This window comes from Dromiciops gliroides, chromosome 1 (assembly GCF_019393635.1).
Source record: "Dromiciops gliroides isolate mDroGli1 chromosome 1, mDroGli1.pri, whole genome shotgun sequence".
In the NCBI taxonomy this organism is placed as follows: Eukaryota; Metazoa; Chordata; class Mammalia; order Microbiotheria; family Microbiotheriidae; genus Dromiciops; species Dromiciops gliroides.
Window position 1 is genome coordinate 362,429,920 of NC_057861.1, and position 11,193 is coordinate 362,441,112.

Here is an 11,193-nt window from a genome sequence, read left to right on the forward strand (position 1 = left end):
TCTATAACTTCTAGTTCGATTGGTTCAAAGAAAATGTCATATCAACTATCCCTTGTGACTTAAGAAGCAAATACTCTTTTTCATTTACTAATGGGTAAATTGTGACAATGCAGTTATGAAATTGGGTGTCATGCTTCAGAGATTGGATTCAATCTCTATTTTCCCCACTCCAGTACTCTGTTCCCAATCTTATTCCTTTTTTCTCTCTTTACCCCTCCACTTTTTTTTAAAATTCCACTTAGAAGATGTATGTATCGGGGCAGCTAGGTGGTACAGTGGATAAAGCACTGGTCCTGGAGTCAGGAGTACTTGAGTTCAAATCCAGCCTCAGACACTTGACACTTACTATCTGTGTGACCCTGGGCAAGTCACTTAACCTCAATTGCGTCACCAAAAAAAAAATGCATGTATCTTTTTTGGGGGAGCTACCAGATATCACTCTTATAGGTAACTTTTCAACTCCTTCCTTTCTTAAGGAGTACAGTGTGACAACCTGGGAACATGCCAATCTTGTTTTGGCCTGTGAATCTGACTTTTTAGTAGAGTGATTATTGGCAGTGTCTCAAAGAACTGAGTTGGGTCTGTATTCAACTTATCTAATAGACTATAATGTAGGTGTTCATTGTCCAGGGTCTGCTTTTGGAATTAAGAAAGTAGGTGATCACTTGTCTGGCATAAATATAGGGACCATGGAAAGGCCCCCTGCCTCCAAACATTTCCCCTGACCTGAAATTTTGTAATAAAGTTTCATTTTTGGTGACTTCAATATTCCTGAGAGGGATCAATACCTTATGCTGTATAGGCTATCATGAATTAATTAATATGTTAGCAAGACAGGTGTGAATGGGTCATAGGCTAGGCACTTGAGATGGATAAATTGATGGTAATATTAAAAAGGGACTTGGCCTACTTCTCAGCAAGGTCCAACCACTGTTACTGTCTTCATGATCAATAACAATCAACGCAGAGCTTTGATTCTTCTTCTTTTTCTTCTTTTTTTCAATCATGCCATCATTCATATTTGATCATGAATGCTATAGAGTTGACCTACAGTACTTCCTATTAACTGTCACTCAGTTTTTGTTTGTCTTCTTTTGACAACATATAAACACAACCTAAGCCTTATTCCCATATAAAGTCACCAGAACTCTGCTGAAGCCATATAGTTCCAAAATATATTGCTATCCATTATTCTCTTATATCCCTATTGGTTTCATTTACCCAGCAACAGACTGAGTGGTTTCTGGCAAGACTGGTACTTTAAGTCAGACTCTCACTGGAATAGTTAATATCCATGCTGTGATATCACTTAGTACAGCAATTTGTTATTGAAATTGGAGCATTAAAATGTATTCAGGCAGCCTCCTGAGGTTCTTGTGAAATCAATTATTTCATTTCTTTTTTTATTAAAAAGTTCAAAATGTTTCCCTCTCCTCTTTTTAAGGGGTAGGGTTGGGTAAGAAAAGAAAAGAAAAATAATTAGGTCACATTAAAGAAGCCACTGTAAGAGGATTCTGGTGATTTAGAGAAGGCAAGGCACAGACCTCAAATAATGATGATAAATGGTAGTTTATTTTTAGTTGTTGATGAGAAAGACAGGTTAGTCCCTTTACTGAGCAAGTATAACTTTCTAGAAATATTCAGATTTCCTTAGATAAAGAGAAGAGAATGAGAGAAATCAAACAGAGAGGAAGATGAAGTACAGAGGAGGCAATTAGCTGCAATAGGAGCCATTCGAAGCCATCTTGGTTGGGCATGGTCCCAAAGGTACCCCATCCATCTATCTGAACTTTTTGCTTTTGCTTCAGTATGGTATGGTTACATATAGATTGTAATGTGGAGAGGACACCCTCATCCCTGTAAGCTACTCTTGCTGTACATAACACAATGGAGAAGTAGTTATGTTTTATAAAATCATTTGGAATCTGGAGGAGCAGAGTTATAAGACTTCTGGGTGAAAACAAAGACTAGGCTAAAAGTGGCGTGGCACTTTTCTGCTCCCTTATATTTCATTCGCCCAGAAAATAAAACAAGGATTATGGAATAATTATTCAGGTAATTACTCTGAATTCCAACATCTATGGGCTCTGCTCAGGGTTAGGGGGAGAAAGTAGAGAAAGAAATTGTTTCCTTCACAATTCCACAGACACGTTGCCATACACATTCAGATAGAAAACCTTAAACTGCTATGTAAATACTAGCTGTTATTATGGAGGCAAAATTTAGGAAGACAGGTAGTGTGATAGATGGATACTAATTTATACAATTACAACAATATCATAAAGACCAATGACCCAAATACTTAAGAAATCTGATCAATGACTAGTCATTATTCTAGAGGACTGATGATTGAGAATGATTCATGATAGAAAGGTGATAGACTTGGCATAGAAATATATATGTGTATGTGTACAAGTGTGGATATATATGGACACATATGTATATATTCTTATGTGCATGTTTATGTATATATACATATGTATATATAGGACATGATAAATGCAAGAATTTGTTTTATTTGATTATGCATACTTGTTATAAGATCTTTTTCTTTTTTTTTCCTTTTATATATGGGGTGAGAAGGGGAAGAAAAAAATTGATAGTTAATTAAAAATTTTAAATTTAATTAAAGGGGGCAGCTAGGCAGCAAAGTGGATAAAACACTGGCCCTGGATTCAGGGGGACCTGAGTTCAAATCTGACCTTAGACACTTGACACTCACTAGCTGTGTGACCCTGGGCAAGTCACTTAACCCTCATTGCCCTTCAAAAAAATTAATTAAAAGCAACAACAACAACAAAAAATGAATGTACACTAGACTCAGTTTTAGGAGACCTTATTTTTTGGCTGAGTGACTTTGGGCAAATCCTATCACTTCTTGGAGCCTCCGTTTTCTCATGTGTAAAATGAAGTGGTTGGCTTGGAGGGTCTTTTAGAAATGTTCAACCTGAAATTCTATTAGTCTCTGATAACTAAGAGAAAAGAGATGGAATTTAACATCATTAAGATTTGGTTAAAACGAAGAGGAAGGTTGTAATCTGGGAAGACCAAGAAGTGAATAGACAGATTCTTCAGGTTAGGTTGTAGCTGCCTCTGAAGTTCCATGTCTTTTAGAAATCATGGCTGCCCTTTTAGGATCTGTCAAATCAAAAAGCAGTTTTTAATAACCTATTCCATGCCAGGCTCTGGGCTAAATGCTATGGAGAAAAAAAAAACCCAGCAAAAACAGATCCTGCTCTCAAGGAGTTCACAACCTAAGGGGAGAGAGAATTTACAAACAACTAGGTACAAAAAAAGTAACAGGATATATTGAAGACAATCTTAGAGGAAAGGTGCTAGCTTAAGAGGGATTGGGAAAACCTTAGGACTTTATCTGAGACTTGAAGGAGACCCTGAAAACAAGGAGACAAAAGCAAGTTTTTTTTTTGGGGGGGCAGATAGAAAGTGAAAATGCACATTCTGAAGATGGAGTGTCTTGTTAAAGGGATAACAAGAAGACCAGTGTTACTTGATCAGAGTATGTGGCAGGGAATAAAGGTGAAGAAGACTGAAATGGTAGGAAAGGGTCATGTTATAAAGGGCTTTAAAAGACAAACAAGATTTTATGTTTGATCCTTAAGGAAATGGGAGACACTGGAGTTAATTGAAAAAAGAGATGGCATGGTTAGTCCTGTGCCTTAGAAAGATCCCTTTGATAGCTGAATGGGGAGAAATTTGTGGCAGGGGACCAATCAGAAGGTTGGGCAAAGTATGGAATAATCCAGGCATGGAGTCCAAGTATGAATTGATGAGGGCCTGCATCCAAGTGGTGGCAATGTCAGAGGAGAGAATGGATCACATATGAGAGATATTGTAAAAGTAGATTCTACATGACTTGGCAAATTATTGGCTACATGGAGACAAAAATTGAAGAGTTGAAGATGACACTTAAGTTGTATCCCTGGGTGACTGAGAGAATGGTGGTGCTTATCACAGTAATAGAGAAAAGGAGGAGAGGAGGGAAGGTGTTAAAGGAAATATAATGAGTTCAGTTTTAGACATATTTGGTTTAATATGTATATGGGACATCCATTTCTAGATATTTAATAGTCAGTTGGAAATGTGACACTGGAACTCAGGAGAAAGGTTAGGGCTGAATAAGTAGATTTAGGAATCATCAGCATAGAGATGATAATTGAATCCATGGGAGCTGATGACATCACTATGTGAAATAGTATACTACATTTCATGGGTATTCTTTATAAAGAGATTCAATAAAGACAACTGAAAAGGAGCAGTCAGTTTGTAGGAGAACCAGGAGAAAAGAGTGTCACAGAAACCTAGAGAAAGAGAATATCAAGGAGAAGAAGGTGATCAACTGTCAAAGGCTGCAGAGAGGTCAAGAAAGATGAGGGTTGAGAAAGGACCTTTTGAATAGTGTACAATAGGCATAATGCTACATTTTTGAACAACTGAAAGAGCAGGGAAATAGAATTGGATATACCTTTTCTTTTTTATATAATGGGAGTTTCTAGTTTATAAATAGTGTATAAATTGTCAAGGCTATTTTCTACTGCACCATAATATGTCCTTCAATTAGAACAACGGTTAAAAGAACAGAATTCCAAAGAGCTAATTGGGTACCTCACCAATAGCTTAACTGTTAAAGAGACTGTTTCAACAAATATTTCCTTATGTTTCTCCTATATACATACTTCCTCAGATCATATTTCTGGCTTCTTATAAGCAGTCATTATAGTATGCAAGATATTATGATACCAAATGTGAAATCACCACCTTCCTTACAGAAGAAATAATTTTTTGAGTAAATTCTTGTGCAGAAGCCTGTCACTGATATCATTTAAATTTTCTTTTCCTGTACTTTTTGGTGGAAGGGTAGTGTAGTGCAGTGGTTAGGGTTTGGGATTTTTTTTTTTTTTTTTTTTTTTTTTTGGAGTTAGGAAGACCTGGATTCCATTCCCACCTTAGACACATACTAATGTCCCTGAACTCTCAATGCTCATTGTTCTCATCTGAAAAAAAGAGCTGATCATTCCAACTCTAAATCTATGGTCATAGTCAACACCCTATGCAGTGGTCCAGACTGTCCAGACAGTGATATACACTGTCAGTTAGGGCTGTCTATTATTTTCTTAAGGCATGTACCTTGACTTCTATAAGGCTAGAAGAATTATCATTCCATCTTGATGATGAAGGCCATCATTTCCTTGATTCTTTTGGTTCACAATAGCCCTCTGGGGACATTCTGTGATGGCTTCTAGGTCACTAATGTGCATTGGAAGAGATAATTTGGTGGCTATACTATATGTACTATATATTCTATACTATACATGTGATTTAGAATATTTCTTCCATTTGCTTATACTGAAGCTAATCTGCTACTCTCCTATCTACTGACCATAGCATTTTCTGTTTTTGTTGGTAAGTTTAGCTGTTATTACACAGAAAAGCGAAGCCATTCTTGTAGCACCTGGAGAATACACAACAATACGCACACAAGTATATGTATTACACATATACACATATATAATACATGCATAAAATATATACATGTATGTATAGGTGTATATATATGTATATATATGCACATATATATGTGTACATATACACACATACATATATATTTTTTTCCAAGATAATTTTTTTTGTGGGGGGCAGTGAGGGTTAAGTGACTTGCCCAGGGTCATACAGCTAATAAGTGTCAAGCGTTTGAGTCGGATTTGAACTCAGGTCCTCCTGAATCCATTGCTGGTGCTTTATCCACTGCACCACCTAGCTGCCCCACTCTAAGATAATTTTAACACCAAAAAATTCCCACACTGCTCCCTAGGGAATCATAAGTGATAATCTCCCTGTACTCAACCCTAGTCAAATGAAACCTGGAGTGTTGTATTCAGTTCTAAGGGTCACAGTTGTAAAAGGACATCTATAATCTGGAGACCATCCAGAGGAGGGTAACCAGAGATGAAGGGCCTTGAGTTCATGACATTTGAGTATTGTTTGAAAGAATTTTGGATGTTCAGCTTAGAGAAAATAAGCTTGCTTTCAAATATCTTAGAGACTGCCAGGAAGAAGAAGGATTAGACTTTATTTGGCTGTAGAGGAGAAAGTAAAGACAGAAAGTAAAGTTTGCAAAGAAACCCATTTTGATATCGTGATACCTTGATGTCATGAACATTTTTCTAACAATTAGAACAAAGAGGTGCTCTCTGCTTTAAGGCTGTCTCCCTTCCTTTTACCTTACTGCTCTCCTCTCCCACCTCCTGCCAAAGCTGCAAGGGTTGGTTGCTTAGCTACCCCCAATCATGTCTCTGTGCAATAGGTCATCTCCATTCTAATGATTAGAAAATGAAAAAGACAAACATGGAGTTATTCAATGTCACAAAGGAAATCAATAGTTGAGGCATTATTACAATTGACTCTTCATTCTGGACCAGACTGTACTGTGTTCTCAATTAATTGGTTAATCCAGAGAGCATCTTGTGGACAGGCCAATTTATCATCCTTGTTTTTTTTTTTCACATGAGGTAACTAAAAGACCCAGCAATTGCTGAGCCTTCTTGGCTTTGGATGGAGAGTACAGCAGGTTTCAAAGATGAAGCCCCCAGTGATCACCTCAGGGCTCCGGTGTATTGATTTATTCTTTCAGCCAACATTTATTAAGGGCTTGTTATATGAAAAACACGAGATATTGGCTTAGAATCAGGAGCACCTGAGATCAAATGTTATCTCTGACACCCATGGACTAGAGAAACCTGAGTAGAGGAACCTCACCTCTCAGTGCCTCTAGGGAACTCTCTAAGACTATAAATCCCTGGACAGTTACAGATTAGTAGATTCAGTATCTTCAATGGAAATACTGTATTATTGAAAAAAATCACAGACTCAGATGCCATACCCCTCCTCCCCTAACTTCTTATTTTTATTTAATTATAAAGGCATTTTATTATTTTCCAGTTACATGTAAAAATAGTTTTCAACATTTATTTTCATAAGATTTTTAGTTCCAAATTGTTCTCTCACCCTCTCCCCTCCCCAAGACATAAAGCAATCTGATATAGGTTATATATGTACAATCACATTAAACACATTTCTGCATTAGTCATGTTGTGAAAAAATAATCAGAACAAGAGGGGAAAACCTCGAAAAAGAGAAAAAAAACCAACAAAAAAGTAGAAACAGTATGGAGCAATCTGTAATCAGAATCCACAGTTCTTTTTTTCTGGACATGGAGAACATTTTCCATCATGAGTTCTTTGGAATTGTCTTGGGTCACTGCACTTCTGAGAAGAGCCAAATCTATCACAGTTGATCATCATATAGTGTTTCTGTTACTGTGTACAATGTTCTCCTGCTTCTGCTTCACTTCACTCAGCATCAGTCCACTTAACTCTTTCGAGGTCTTTCTGAAATCTGCCTGATCATCATTTCTTACAGCTCAATAGTATTCCATTACATTCATATACTACAACTGGCTCAGCCATTCCCCAATTGATGGGCATTTCTTTGATTTCCAATTCTTTGCCACCACAAAGAGAGATGCTCTAAATATCCCTGTACATGTAGGTCCTTTTCCCTTTTCTATGATCTCTTTGAGATACAGACCAAGCAGTGGTACTACTGGGTCAAACTTCTCTAACTTCTAACTAATTAGCATGTTACCTTTTGTTAACATGAAAACAGAAAAAAAGCCCAAGCCAGAATTAGAATAATTTCCATTAGAGGTAGTAATATGGCTTTCATAAGTTCTTATTTGGGCATGACTGGGAAAATTTATATATATATATATATATATATATATATATATATATATGAAATGAGCTACAATGAATTTCTACTTTACCACAAACCAGAAAATCCCTCAGGATGAGACAGTGATAATGGTATCACCTTAGTAGGCACCAGAGTTGGCTTCAAATTATCTATTTATAAGAACGATTAAATGCCTGTATATTCAGTTTTAAATTTAAAAAATACTTAAAAAAAGAGGTTTTCTACAGCATATATATTAATAATTTTGCATCAATAATCCTGGTGAATTATTCAATTTATCCTTGAACTATATTTATTGAGCTTCTACTGTGGACAGAACACAGCATACAAAAGAAATAGGAAATTACCTGGCATCAAGGATCTTAGCCCTTCAATGGTGGGAACAAGATATATAAATGAAGAAGATATTAAAAAATTATAAAATGGAGGCAGATTAACAGATTATAAGTATTATCTTTAAATGATAAAGAGATGAAGAATGATTCAACCTAGGAGAGACTAACTAGGGAACATGTGTTTTTTGTTTTTGTTTTTGTTTTTTTTTTTTTTGCAGGGCAATGGGGGTTAAGTGACTTGCCCAGGGTCACACAGCTAGTAAGTGTCAAGTGTCTGAGGCCATATTTGAACTCAGGTCCTCCAGAATCCAGGGCCGGTGCTTTAACCACTGCGACACCTAGCTGCCTCTGGTGCATGTGTTTTTAAATTAGATCCTAGATTATCACATTCAGAATTTGAAGGAAATTCTGGTGCCAACTAAACTAGTCCATTTTTGTCTTTATGTCATCACTACTTAGTGCCTGCCAGTACTTAGCACTTTATATTGCCAGTGCTTAGTACTACTTGTCTGCCACTTAATAGGTACTTTATGTACTTGTTGATTGATTGGCTTCAAATTGGAGAATGGAGGTTGGATAATAAGAAGGGGAGATGGCATTCCAGGTGAGAGGAATGAAGTCAAGGATGGACCAAAGAGCCAAATATATTAGTATGAGACCCATGTCCTCTCAGGTCCCTTACAGGTCTAAGTCCTATGGACTAAGATGTCTGTTTGGAGAAAGAATAAATGAAAATGTTAAGGTGGGATATCTTATGATACAGTCAGCAGAAATCCTAAAGACTGTTTTAATGTCATCCATCTAGAACATGGCTAATGAGATGCTTGAGGTACTTCCTTAAATACATTTCTTTAGATGGGATCTATATGTTGAATTCTGCCTTCCACTAAGTAGAGAGATTGCAATGTGTTTTTTTATAATGTTTCAGAAATATTTTATAGCTTTAATGACTAAATTTGTTTAACTTTCATTTAAAAGTGAACAACTAATTTTTTTAGGTGAGAAATTGACTCATTAGTCACTCATGTATTTTTCCCCATATGTAGATGAAGGATGACAGAAATTGTGGTCAAGTCTTGGAGTCAGGAACACAGAATCTCATTCAACATGAGGGCAAGTCATCATTTCTCTGTCCCTTGGACAACTCCTGAGGACTTAGCTACTTCATTGTAGGTGTCCAAGGAGGGGGAAGGAGACCCTATGAAAAGCTGACACATTTGCATATAAATATATACATATATATGTATGTATGAATGTATTCACTTGTATATTCTAGAAGTGCTTCCTTATAAAATACAATTTGTGAGAATCAATTTCAATGTTATCATTAACAATTACCAAAATTTGCATGAAAATACAAACTGAAAATAATTGAATAAAAAAATTTCATAACAACAAACTTCATTAAAATTGTTTCCTTTTGCCTAGTTGGACATTTGAAAAAATTAATAAAAATATATCATCCATAATCTGTTAGTTTCACCAAAGGAACAACGATTTAACATGTAAAAGGAAACTAAGAGACATTTAGGTCTCTTCAGACTGGTGAGGCTAGTGTTTGCCTATGGTTTAGTCTCTGTTTCCATTCCTGCTTCCTGAGTCTCTTCCACTTCTGAGAATTTTTCATCATTTTTTAATGTTTGCTGAAGTACGTGGATAATACTAAGAAGAATGTGGAACTGCTTTTGCCTTAGTTTCAGCTTATCTTCAACATTTTCTTTTATATGAGAAAGATGTTGTAATTCTTTCCCCAAAGCAACTAGTTCCTTTAATGTTTCATGCCTGTCTGGATGGTGCTATATGTCTTTTGCCAAGGCATCATATTCCTGGTGATTTTTCCATATTCGTTTTGCTTGAAGGATCTGCTTTTTGCACTCAGCAATTTTTTCGTGTGATCCAGCTATACTATTTTCTATGTCTTTGTAAAATTTTTCATAATTTTCCATTTCTCTGAGATTCATATCATATACAAGCAGGCTTTTTTTCCCATTGAAAATTCACTCTGAGACAGGGTACTCAGCATGCACAGGTACTGGCTATATAACCTTCTTCCTGAGATCCAGCATTGTACCATTTAATGAAAATCTTCACTAATAGGTTGATTCTCTGACCAGCACCAAAACCATCACCATCAATTAAGAGAAGCTTCTTATAAATCCATCGTCCATTACAGCTTCCATGGCATCCTCCGAAGGATTTGCTCGTCACCCGTGTCTGGTGATGATGGCTCAGGTCAAACTTCCACAATGCAGCCCAGCAAACAGCCATGGAGTGCAATGTGCTTTTAATATTTTATGATAAAAAATACCATGGTAGCATATCACATTGCAGTCTCATGTATACTACATTTTAAAAAGGGATACTTACAATCGGCTTTCTTACAGACACATTTCTAAGGCTTTATGCTTCACTATTTTTGTTCTGAGAAATGAAGAGATAAAGATTTCCTTCAAGACACTGGGGAAAATGAGGTTCTTTTTTGAATATGCTTTTTTTTTCTTGGTGGGGCAATTGGGGTTAAGTGACTTACCTAGGGTCACACAGCTAGTTAGTGATAAGTGTCTGAGGCCGGATTTGAACTCAGGTCCTCCTGATTCCAGGGCCGGTGCTCTATCCACTGTGCCACCTAGCTGCCCCGAATATGCATTTTAAGAAGGGAAAATTAACATTTAGAGAAAATGATATTTCTTTTCAGTCCTACATGTATAGGTGAAGTGCACAACAGCCTACGTGATACAGGTTGAATGGTATCAGGAACATTGCCTGCTCCCAAAATGTCTTATTTATTGATTTACATTGATGTTGACTAGAAATTTGAATTTGTTAGAATTATTCCCCTGCGTAAGACTATAATGAAAGGTGACATTATCTCCAGAACACTAAAGTGAAAATGCATTTTACCTGGTAGTGAAGAGGGGAGGAGGAATTCTGAAATCTCTTCTGGGGAATTATTCTTAATCAACTAAAGAAAGATTTAAAAGATTAGCTAGTTAAGGTAAGGACAAGAGGGACAATTTGATCCTGGGCAGGGGGAAAGCCAAGAGCATTCTGGTATGCTGTTTAGGAGGAGGATGACTGGGGAAGA

General features: G+C 36.6%; 1 pseudogene; it reads right to left on the bottom strand.

The window, feature by feature from the left end:
* Positions 1–9,670: 9,670 nt before the first annotated feature.
* Positions 9,671–10,376, bottom strand: LOC122749214 (annotated as a pseudogene).
* Positions 10,377–11,193: the final 817 nt, after the last annotated feature.